This window comes from Homalodisca vitripennis, chromosome 2 (genome assembly GCF_021130785.1).
Source record: "Homalodisca vitripennis isolate AUS2020 chromosome 2, UT_GWSS_2.1, whole genome shotgun sequence".
Classification (NCBI taxonomy): Eukaryota; Metazoa; Arthropoda; class Insecta; order Hemiptera; family Cicadellidae; genus Homalodisca; species Homalodisca vitripennis.
This window is the reverse complement of record NC_060208.1, coordinates 93,881,372-93,893,570: the sequence shown is the minus strand read 5'-3', so window position 1 is coordinate 93,893,570 and position 12,199 is coordinate 93,881,372. Positions and strand designations below refer to the sequence as shown.

The following is a 12,199-nucleotide window of genomic DNA, read 5'->3' as shown; positions in this document are numbered from 1 at the left end:
AGTGGCATAACTAAGGCTTTGGAGGCATGAATCTGATTAAAGAATATACCATATCAGTGGTATTGAATAATTCAAAATTTAAATAAATTCGGTAGACCTAATTCAAAGTCAAAACATTTCACTGCTGTATTTCAAACAAGTTTTACTGCTTTTATACATATTTTTTATCATGTTTTGGGTTTAGCGGGGATTCTGTCCCCCTCATCCCTTTTTTTTCTTAGGACAAGAAGCTGAGAAATTCCTAAAAGGACCTTTACACTGATTCCAGAGTGACAGGATATTCTGGATGGGTAAGGTTGGGGTTAAGGACCCCTTGCCTTTAACACTTAAGGAGCCCCACCAACTGAATAAATAAATGAATTTATTTCCAATTAATTGTAAACATTATCATTTTTGGAAATTGACTGACCACTTTACAAGTAGTGTGGCCAGTTAGTAAATTGAAAAAACAATAAATACATATTTACGAGAGTCTAGCATCTTAGATTAGTTTGACCCACCATTTGGGTATCTACTAAAAGTATTTATGCAATATTACAATTTAGAAAATAAATTATATACAATAAACAAAACAAATAAATTATACACCACAAAAACATACATAAATATAATTTACAATAAATACTAATAAATACCAATAAACTATGATAAGAAGCAATATGTATTATATATAAAAAGACTACGGAACTCTATTGAAGTACCTTACACCTTATGACATCACAGTACTCAAATAGACAATGTCTTGCTGCAAAGTAAGCCAAATAATTACTTGTTAACAAAATGTTTTTATTTGTAACATTTAATAAAGCATCTTTGGTTTATTTACCCTTTACAAATCCAAATTGGTTACTAATAAGAAAATTTATTTTGTTTGAATATCTATGTAATCTTATAACCATTAGTTTTTCAAATAATTTTGAAAAAATTGAAAGTAAACTAATTGGACGTATATTGTCCAATTTTGAAGAAGTTTTACTTTTAAGAATTGGTACAACAGAACTCAATTTTAGGCTTTCTGGAAATATACCCTGACTAAAACTGTTATTGATAATATAAGTGAGTACTGGCACTACATCATCAACAATAAATGTTAATAGTTTCGCAGAAATATTATCATATCCAGTAGATCTTTTATTTTTTAGACTTCTCACAACAGACTTTGTTTCATTCTCTGTAGTTGGTGCAATAAAAAAGGTAGGTTCGCAGTCAGGACTGTACTAGGATGATCAGACTGTACTGAGATAAGGTAGTCATTTGTCCAAAGGTAAATAAGGTAAGGTGTAAGGATAAGGTAGTCTCCTCCGCGATAACGTAGGGATCTCTTACAATAGTACCATCAGCCAATTCAATATTGTCAATATTTTTGTCCTAGACTTGACCTGTCAAACTATTTATTATTTTCCACTGCCAGATAATCTTTGTTATAGTCTAATAATAATTTAGAATAATATTGTTTTTTTACAAAAGCAATTTTCTGATTTAAATCGGTACAAAACTTAATGAAATAATTTTTAAATGCTGTGTAATACAATCTTCGTTTACTAATCTTGTAAAGCCTCTTAATACCATTAAAAATATCAGGTTATCCATGGACTCAATTATTTGGATTTCTGTAATTTAATTCCCCTGCGTATCTTTTTACAACTTAAAGCTACAATCGTACAAAGAATATCATTAAATTTACAATAACAACTATTTACATTATTATCGTTGTAGACTATGTCCCAATTAATGACCTTCAGTTTCTCTTTAACTAAATTATAATCGACTTGAAGATTGTCATTATTCTTGTTAGTTAAAGTATTTACATTAGGTGATTGATTATACACATTGTTTAGATGATTGGTTGTATACATTGTTGTAAACAAGTCCCAAAATACAATGATCTGTAATACAGTGATCAAAAACTGCACTTTTAAAGGAATTCAGGCTTCTAACAAAAATATGATCTATACAAATTGCAGACATAACAGTAATTCTAGTAGGTGTGTTTATTAATTATATGAAACCATGATTATTAAGTAAGTTTAGATAACCATTCACAATTGGTTTACTATCAAGAATATTCACATTTATGTCCCCAATATAAACCACATTACTATGCATATTTTAGATTATTTCAGCTAACTCACTAATAAACAAATTTTCAGAAGTGTATTGGAACCTAAACAAACAAAACAATTTAAAATAGCGTTTATTGATAGTAATATTCAACAATAAGGCATCGGCTGAAGTCATATCTATTTCTAATCTACTACATTATATACTATTTTCTACATAACAGATAATACCACCCGATCTGTATGTATCATTGCACTGAGCAAACCACTTATATCCTGGTATGTTCTTTATATAAATTAATTTTGTCAGAACCTATCCAAATTTCACTAATTATTATAAAATGTATTTCCCCATTTATGTTATTTATTTCCGCGATTAATCTATAAAATCTTTTCAGCATATTTCTAATATTGATGTGAACGAAATTCAGATAATCAGTGTTATTTTGGGGATTGAAAAAAACATTAATATCTATTTGACATAGCCTAATGGAAGTTAAGGAAATTATGGTGATTGAAAAATATAAAGTAAATATAAAGACAGATCTGTAGAAAACTATTTGTTTTTTAAGACTAACACGTTAACAAAAAACTACTGAAGCTTGTTTAGTTCATCATAACTGCCAACTTTTTTATACTTCTCACCCTGGCACTTCCACACAAAGAACTTGCCTTTCCTACATGCATTGGTATATTCTATTTCTTTACACTTGGCTTTTAAGTTTGACAGGAATACCTTATTGTCCGGAGATAGATGCTCGTTTACGTACATACTGTTTTTTGAAAAGAACACGTTGACATCTTGAGCTGTCATCTTTTTCATATCCCTGAACTTGCCAATAATGTTGTCCCGGGTCAATCTGCTGATGAACTGGACAATAAGTGGAGGGTGGCGATCCTTCCAGAATGTCTGTACTCTGTGAGCAACTGAGATGTCCTTTTTGTCGATCTCCATCCCTAGGGCTGTTCCGACGTCTTTGACGAGCTCGACAACATTCTCCTTGCGGGATGACTGGAAGACCTCTGATTTCAATGTTGTTCTTTTTAGAATATTGTTCTGACGCTCTAACTTTCTCATTTAGTTTAATTACTTCATTTGTTACAAGTCCAATCGTTCATCCAAGTTTTCATTCATTCTTTGCACTTCCAATCTCGATGAGAACGTGTTTTTTTTACCCTCTAAATCGTTCTTTACACACAGAGCATGAAACAAGTTCTCGAATCCACCAACACACCTTACGCACAAATCGATCTCTTCAGCTGAGATGTCTCGTTTGCAGATACCACAAACTGACGACACTGCCAAGACTATACACACACAACCTTATCGCTGCTGAGGTTATCAGCAAGAGGCTAAACTGCTCAACGTACAGAGCCAGACTCAAACATCTCCAATATCCTTCTACAGTAGACTTGACATATTGATCTACCCCAATATCTCGATATTTGCGGTTAGTGATGTGCTATTCCTGGGCATCCAAAGGGTTACCCAGATTTAAGTGATACATCAGTTTTCGCTATAAACAGTGTAGGTTCAACTAAAATGTATAAATAGTAATAAATCTTTCATTTCTTGACTATCGTTCATTGAAAAGAGCCTTCAAAATTTCCAAAATCATTACAAGGCAGATTAGAGTTAGAGGATGGATGATGTTTTTGATACAGATCTTAACTAAAGCATCAGATCTAATGCATTTATGTTTTGTGCCGACGTTATCATCCAGCATATAATCACACACAACATATTCAATTGTTTGTCTGTCCATTGTATTATATTGTATTGAATTCGGAGGAAAGAAAGTTCAGTGTAACCTTAGAGGTCATTTGTGTTTTACTCCTACCTTACTGAAGAAAAATCCCACTTGTAGTAGTTCTGCCAACTCTACCTTCAAGGATTCTGAACGGTTGTCTAGATTGGGTAATCATTCTACTTAATTTTCTCTACTACAGGTAGGACTTTAGTTCTCAAGATCACCTTGTTATCAAATAAAATGAAGGCAACTGTTCATTGTTTGTTATATTATAAAAACATCCATCACCAATCTATATAGGAAAACTTAAAATATAGGAAAATCTAAAAAGACAGTAAAAGGGTAAAAAAATCATAATTTTACCAACAGTTACCTGCAGCACCACAGCTATGTATTTTTTCAGAGGGGGCAAATCCTGAAATTGCTGTCCTTTCCCACCAATCAACTCTGTCCATTTAAAGATTTACTTGTATGCTGCTTTTAAATAATCCTAGAGTAATTATTAATATTATAATCGTGGTATAGTTTATAACTTGTTTATTAGAAAGATGAGGACAAACCAAAACAATTTATATATGCATCTTTTTATATCTGCAGTTAAATGAGTGCATTTAAAAAATTACAAAATGTTGATGTGGTCAGGAGAAACAAAAAAAAGTATTTTTTATACCTGCAGTTAAATTAAGTCATTTTTAAGAATTAATACATTTTGTTGTTACCATAATTATATATTCGGACAATTATACATAATATTATCAAAATATTCATAACGAACAGAATTAATGGCCAAATACTTACTTTCAGTTAAGACAATTTACTAGTGGTTTTATAAACAAAAGAGATAAATTTTGTTTTAAATACACTAAACCCTGCATTAAAACTTTACAATAAACTATCACGTAAAAAAAAAGAATTAATATTATTTTTTAACTTAGTACAACTTGATTTTTTCAGAATTTTGGCTGCATATATATATATATATATATATATATATATATATATATATATAAATAATGGAAAAAGTAAGTGCTCTATGGTGTAATGGTAGCACATTCACCCGGCAAGTGAGAGATCCGGGTTCGACTCCCGGCGGAGCAAGTACTTTTTGCGATTCAATGTTTATTGAAATTAAATAAGGCTATTGCCATTTATACAATTTAATGAAAATAAAAGTCGTTTGACAGGTATTTGGTCTTCCGATCATATGTTAGTTTGCTTATTTAAAACGCATATGTGACAGATACGGCCAAATACAAAATAATTGAATCGGAAAAAGTAAGCGCTCTGTGGTGTAATGGTAGCACATTCACCCGGCAAGTGAGAGATCTGGGTTCGACTCCCGGCGGAGCAAGTACTTTTTGCGATTCAATGTTTATTGAAATTATATATATATATATTGATTACCTATGTCAAATGAAGTTTGAATGCTCGTTGATGTTCAATTGGTACAATACTTATAATTAGAAATCTGTTTCATAGTGCTTCTTAAATAATGTTTAATTAACTTCAGCTTGCTCTCCTCTGAATCGCCAGAGACTGGAAGAGTAAGGAATATTTGGAGTTACGTTGTGATATATGGGTAATCTTCGTCTAAGTGTTGTTCATAAATAATAGTCTTAAAAGTTGATTGAGATGTAACATTTTTTTAAATAATTGCTATCCATTTTAAGGCCATGCCACCCCTAGGAGGGTTTACTTCTGGTTGGTTTATACCTTCTAGCTGAACTCACAGTGGGCATAGAGAAAACCCAATGTCACGTAAATCTGAGCAACCTTATGGATGTCCATCACTAACCGAGATTCAAAGGTAGTTCGATATGTCAAGTCTCTTGTGGCAGATGACCTTTGGAGTTGCTGGTGTTCCATAAGAGACAAAGATTCTTGCTAGCCTAGACATAAGGACGTGCCACCCCCTGTCTGCTCTGACTGGGGAGGCTGGTTTAAAGCTGGCTTCCCCTTCCTTCCGAAGGGACATGACAGCCCTAAAATCGCAGTTTGTCAAAATGTTGGATATGTTTTATCCTGGATGCAATGATTGTATAGCTCTATCTTTGACTCTACTATTACTAAAAGTTTGTCCACATTTGTCAATAAATTCTTCTGACATTTTGAAAGGAATACACTTTATAAAACAACACAAACATAAAATGCAAGTGAATAAAGTAAGGTTAGGTTAATTGGTTGTTGTATGCGATGGGCGGACCTTTTGCGTTCGATGGTTGTCATGAGACATAAAATTTGACTTAGGCATCCGACACTGTTTGAAATGCCTCACGACCTGACATCCATAGAAAGGCGCTCATGTGGTCTCGACAAAGGCACTATTTGCTTGTGCCATGCATACGAATGGGCATACGGTATACAAAAGTTGGACAAAATTATAGGAGCAAATTATCTTGCGATACTTGCTTCCGACAGTTTGCTCCTCCAATGTGAGTCCAGTTCTAGTATCAAAAGCAGTCTAGCTTGAATCTAAGGATGTGCTACAATTGCCTATTTTGACTGGATAGGCTGGTGCAGAGCTGTTTTTCAAGGTGACAACTGAGATGTAGTGCTGTTATCTCTTCTCATGGTTCTCAACAGGAGGTGGCCTCTATCCCCAACCGTCTCCATCCTAAATATCCTGTCACTTCGGAAGCAAGTGCAAAGGTCATTTGGAATAATTGTATTGAGAGGTTTCTCAACTTCTTGTCTTAACCCTTTGCACTCGAGAGTAAAATTTTTGGTCACTGCCAAAAACTCGGGCCTCTATTGAACAAGTACTGGCGAAAACCTCGGAGCCCTTTTTATCAATTTTGTAAAGGTTTTGTTAAAAAATTGTAACTTTTTTATTTTAGCAGATAGAGTTATAATTTTGGTTTTGTTTTATTTCTCATAAAATTTTATATTGTAAAAAAATATATAATTGTAATTACCTTATTTTTAATACCTTTTTTCAATTATAAAAAAAAAGTTTTTGTAAAAATTTTTACAAAAGTTAACTTTCAGCTGTTATAACTCAATAAAATTGCATTGACACTATATAAACCATTATTATTTCTAGATTCCTTACATAATTGTTAACATGCACATAAAATTTCATAAGCTTACCTCTATAAATAAAAATTTTGTAGGCAGTTTTGTAAATTCCGACAATTTTCCCAAATAGTGAGTTATTTGTCAAATGATTGAATATTTACTTTTTAGAGCACAAATCATACAATTATTCAAATTCTTCCTCTCCATCATGAATAGTATTGATGTGACTGCATTGAACAAATAAACTGAACAAGAAATGTTCACAAAATACTCACAGAAAAGTTCACAAATATATAGTTCTTTTCACAAACTGTTTTAGTTCAACCAATAGGAAAGTTACATCACAAAGGTGTTACCTACTAAATTCTGCTGTACTAGATTATGTGGCCAAAAACACAATAAAAATTGTCATAAAACATAACAAAGCATAAAAAAGAATAACAATAAAGTAATACTATTTACAAAAATGGTCCGTTTATTTTAGCAAACATGTTTATTTATGCACAGGCCATGAAGTCCTTTGCCACACCTTGTACATATTGTTCTGCTTTTCTTTCTCTTCCCTCCTGCTTTAGTGCTGATTGGGCTGCATACACAACAGTTCCTCTCTTGTTTCCCTGGTAAACTTCGTATACCAATAGGAAGATTAGCATTTGGTCCATCACCACCATCCGCATGAAGACGACCAGCATTTTTTTCTGCGAGCCATTGCTTAGCCAAGTCTTCAATAATTGCTACTGTAAAGTTATATCTAGAGAGGACTTTTCCTGAAGTATTCTCGGAGTATATGATGTATGCATTCAATATCATTCTAGCAAAAATATTGAATGTAACTTTTTTCCAATACTTCAATGTTCGCCTCTCATCTAGATAGCAGTACATCATCTGGTCAGAACCGTCGACACCACCCATAAAGTGGTTATACGAGTCTATCATTTCTGGGACTTCCTTCACACGATCATCCTCATTTCTTTTTTTTCCTACCTTTTGGATTGACTTAGCTGTGTGTTTAGTCGACAGCAGAAGTACAGGGTTTTTTTTGACTCTTCTTTTCTCTGTAGCCTAAGAATAGAAGGCTATTATTTCTAATGTACTTTTTTTCCCCTACATTGAACTTATCTTTCAATTGAGGAGGAATGCCTTTTCTGTTTTTCCTTACAGTTCCAGTAACAAAAGTTGATTTATCATACAAGTAGGTTGCCAGTGGTATACTTGTGAAGAAGTTATCTATGAACAAATGATAACCTTTGTTCAAGTATTGACCAATTTTCAGCAGTTTTTGTACAACCTTGAACGCCAAACCTGTGGTTTTCTTACCAGTAACTTTTGACCCTTTGTAACAAAAAAATGCCAAGCAATATCTACTTACTGAATCACAGAGCATCCATAATTTCACACCCCACTTATGGTGGTGTTTGTTTGGTAAATATTGCAATAACTGTGATCGTGATTTTGTTCCCACCAAACTTTCATCCACTGACAACTCACGGTGCGGGTTGTAATGTAATCTAAACAATCTGTTCACTGTTTCAAGTAAGGGTGAACATTTGGCACACGGATCATATCCTGGTTCTCCAGCCTTAGCCAATTTGCTGTTGTCCACCATGTGGAAAAATTGTACTATACTTTCAAATCTTGCCCTACCAAACATTTTCCCGTACCAAGGAGAGTGTTGTGATTCAGAAGTTGCCCAGTAGCTCTGAATATTAGGCTTTCTGTTGAGCCCCATATTCAATATCACAGCTGTGAAAGCTCTCATTTCAGGTACAGTGACAGGTCTCCACTCTCGAGCTCTAGAACGAGGAGAAAACAAGTGTGCATGTGAGGCAATAAACTGATGGGCATACCTATTTGTCTCAACTACAAATTTTGTCAAAAGGTTTATTGAAAAAAATAAGAAAAAATATTCTATAGGCTTAGCATCACGAGGTGGACAGTGCTTTGGTCCAGGTTTTTCAAAAAACCCAAAATTATGGTCAAAACCAGGATCATTCTGCTCATTGACAGCAGTCCACCGCGTATCATCTAGAATATTTGGATGCAGGTCTAGTGGGATGTCGGGATCTGGATCGGGTATTTCAAAGTTATCAGAGTTTCTTATGACATGTTCTATGGTTTCTTCAATATTGTTCAGAAGAGGCATATCTACATCAGCATTATCAAGCCGTATTTCTTGCTGGTCATTAGTTGTATTTACATTTACTTTTGGCTGGTTATTGAAGGCTTCACCTACAAAACTACTAGTAGAAGGTAAACTAGGCCTACCTGAGCCTGAGATGACATCATCAATGGTTTCGTCAATGTGTGCATTTATAGGCCTAGGCCTAGGCTTTGAACAAATTTTCTTTGAGACAGGGCATTCATCGTCTGAGCTAGGTTCCCCTGATTGCTCCCAGTCAGGATCGTTGTCCGTATCGTCGTCAAAGCCCGTGATACCTCCCTCACTTTCACTTTTGGCATCGTCAGATGATTCCGAATCTGATATGTTACTGACAAAACTATCACTCAGATCGTCAACATAACGCACACCACTTTCAATAATATTCCGAAACAGTGTATTTTCGCTAACAGGCGAAGCTCGGCGAGTAGGCCGTTCTTCCTCAGATGATTGGTCACTCATTTTTGACAAATAGCACTTACTACAAACCAATAATTTCAATATTTAGCTTGAAAACATTTTGGAAATAACATTATTCACTGAAATAACTTCTCAGACTAAACAAAGCAATGAACAGATCAGCTGTTGAAGTTGGGATCAAATCAGCTGACGAAAACAGGCGACGTTGCCAAACCTCTACAACACAATGTAAAACTGCAAAATCACCGCCATAGAGTATAAAGGTTTACTACGTTTTTACATGCAACAACTATCCAGCCTGCCTATATCGCAAATTTACGGCATTTGGATGTTTTATAAAGCCAGTATAAAGGATTTACCAAACGTCCGACATTTCGGACGTCCGAGGTTTTGGCCTAAATAGCGAACGTCCGAAATGTCGGACGACCGAGGTTTTGGCCAAAACAACGATGTCCGAAATTTCGGACGTCGGAGTGCAAAGGGTTAAGGGAATAAAATACAAACAAAAACATGTTCATATTTTGTCTAATATAACATGTTTCAGACATATATTTAGTTAAGGTTAAAAATTTCATGAAACATTAATAATTAAATAAAACTATTTTACTAGTACTAGTAAAAGTATGTATAAAATATTTAAATTTGTCAAAGAAACATAAACTTTATTGATATTTTACAATTACAACTACTAGCAACAATTTTTTGCTAAGAATTTGAAGATTGAAGAATACATTGGTAACTTGTGCCATCTTAACAGGATAAAAAAACAATTATGAACATTCACATATGTTTGTTTGCCTTATTTTTATTGCCTAAGCATTGTTGCCACGGTAATCTGGCGATATGTGCGTTTAAACGAGCAGGCACCGTCCTCAGTAAGTTAACAAAACCATTCAATGAAATTTCTGTTAAAAATTAATCGTTTTAAATAGCAATTTACAAATTAACACGGCTAAGATAATGGTTTTAAAACTCAACTTTACATACTAAATACCGACTTTTCCGTCCGCCCGGTCAAGAATAAACCTTAAGATGATAATTTAGATAACTTTTTTCATATACAGTAATACTAAAATTACATAGCTTACTTAAAAACAGTACAATTATGCTTATCATTTACAAACATTTGGTCTTAATTAGATTTTGAGTTTCTGAGTTATCTATTATCAAAGATGCAGTTTGGTTGAAATTTATAATGTACTTTATATACCTAATTGGAGAAATAAACAGGCTAACCTTTAATATAACTCCCGTTAGTGTAGCTCTAATATTTGAATCGGTATTTGTTAAAAGGGCATCAGTCACTTTTTTTCACAATTCCACTTTTTGGTGGATTTGGATTTTTTATTTCTAGATCTACATTCTGTGTTAATAGGGCATCAGTCAGTCAAGTAATAAGCCCACAGCACAAGGTTGATTATTGTGTAATTTGTTAAAAAGGCATCAGTCTATGACTCATGCCCTTTTAACTAAAAATGTTGGCTGTACTTTTGTTTAGCTACAGCTGTTAACCATGGAAACAGCTGTCTAGCAGCTTGAATATTTTGAGCAGGTTTTAAGGTTATAGATTTTCAGATTCTTTGGTTAATTCAACAGAGTAAACGAGTAGAAAAATATGATAGAAAATATGGAAAGTGTTAATCATGATATTTCTCGTAAAAGGAAGTTTACAGATCCTAGTGAGTACAAAAGGAATCAAAATAAGGAAAGCCATTATCAAAGGGGAGAAATATGTGAACCATAAAGGCAATGAAACTCCAGCTAAGAAGCCTTCATTTACTTGTGGGTAAGTAATAATTTAAATGAGGTTATCAACATAAACTTATAAACTTTGTTTACCAATATAATTGGTGTATGTCTTTTTAAATAACTTATATAATGAAATCCTCAGAGCTACAATCAAGTTACAAGTCTGAGCCCTAAGTAGGCTATTACTGAAATAATTGGTTTACATTAGCCTAAAACTCTCATTTTGTTACAGATGCAAGAGAAATTGCTCGGGAGAGTTTCCAGAGGACAACGTGACTGAGATTTTTGCTAGGTTTCACGACCTCGGTACGAAAAATGAAAAAAAAACATGTTACTACTACATGGACTTATTGATATGGAGGAAGTGGCAATACGTAGACCAAGAAATAAAATCCAAGAATAAACAGTGCTAGTTTCAAATATCACCTTTTGATTGGAACTTCAAGACATATAGTATGTTTGAATTCTTTTGTCAATGCTTTTGGTGTTACAACTAAAAGAGTTCCGGCGAATCAGAGAACTCAAGAAGGCCTGCAAAACTCCCGAAGATAAAAGAGGAAAGGCAGTGTCTTTTTTCCGTGTCCGATGAAATAAAAAGCTTGGTTAGAGAACATATTAGTTCATTTCCTGTGAAGGAATCCCACTATTTGGGAGGAACCAAATTTTACCTGAATGCGGAATTAAATTTAAAAAGTAATGTATAAACTTGTTTTGTGAGAAGTACCCTGAAAAGAAGGTGAGTTATAGTTTTTTACTACACGTTTTTTTAAAAGATAATTTTAATCTCAAATTTGGTCGGCCCTCAAGTCGACACATGTGAAGAGCTTAAGCTAAAAATTAAATCTCCGCACTTGAATGAAGCTGCAAAACGGAGTGCTGTGGCCAAGCTTCTTGTACATAAGCGATGAAGCCAAAAGTTTTAATTCTGCGCTAAAGTATGAGGCCTCAGAAGATGCTAAGGAAGAAAACAATATTCTTTCAATTGCATTTGATTACATGCAAAAATTTCCCTCCCAAAGGTGCCTGTGCAGGAACTGTTTTAT

General features: G+C 33.8%; 1 protein-coding gene across 10 annotated transcripts in view; it reads left to right on the top strand.

Annotated features, from left to right (window-relative positions):
* LOC124354363 (epsin-2) overlaps positions 1 to 12,199 on the top strand; it is a 113,263-nt gene that overhangs the window by 81,791 nt on the left and 19,273 nt on the right. The window lies entirely within an intron of this gene.